Genomic DNA, 841 nt, shown 5'->3' on the forward strand with positions numbered 1-841 from the left:
GCGTGTCCAACTTGAAGGACGAAGGACGGTCGGACCCTGGCCCTGTGCCTTGCAGCTGCGCTCCCGGCTCCGGCCGCAGACCCGTGGCTGGCGGTGCCTGGCCAGGCTGAAGGACCAGCGGGCGGTGGGGCCGCCTCACCGCAGGACAAGCCGGTGAAAGAGGCCGCCCTTCCCGGTCACCTGGACCGAGGCAGAGCCCCAGGGCCCGCGCCCTTCCAGATGTGGCCGCAGGTTGTCCCAGGCTCAGGGCCGGGCAGCTGCACACTGCGGTCAGGGCTCAGGGTGGAGTCAGGGTGTGGGGCCAGGGCCCCCGGGGCTGCACGGCAGGGCTCCCCGCTGGTGTCACTTGAGGCTTGCCCCCCACTGGCTGCTCTGGGCCTGGAGACCTGGGACTGGCTCCCTTTGCTTCGAGTGGGTCTCGTCATCGTTTTGGGTGTCGCCTTGTTCACAGTGGCCCCTGCCCCCCGGCTGGCCGCCGCAGCATGTGTCAGCCATCCTGCGGCTCGCTGGGGGATTGTGTCCCCCACTCTGGCCTGGGGGAGCCGTCCGCGGGAGGTGGGTGCCAGCCGCCCTCACTGGGCAGCCCGGGGCGCCTCGCAGAGATTCTCCCAGATGGTCCAGTTACCTCACTTTGTTCTGGGGTTTTGAGGGCCAGGGTGGAGCTGGGGCAGTGGGACAGGCCCCTCCTGGTCCACAGGGGGCCCTGGCCCTGGGGCGGGGGCTTCACGGTGCCCCCTAAGGTACTGAGCAAGGCTGGGGGGCAGTCAGAGGCTGTGCCCTGCTGGCTTCTGTGTCCTGGCATCCAGCCTGGCTCCGGAACCCAGTGGGGGGGGCCTGGGAA

The sequence above is a fragment of the Pteropus alecto genome, unplaced genomic scaffold (assembly GCF_000325575.1).
Source record: "Pteropus alecto unplaced genomic scaffold, ASM32557v1 scaffold74, whole genome shotgun sequence".
NCBI classification, from domain to species: Eukaryota; Metazoa; Chordata; class Mammalia; order Chiroptera; family Pteropodidae; genus Pteropus; species Pteropus alecto.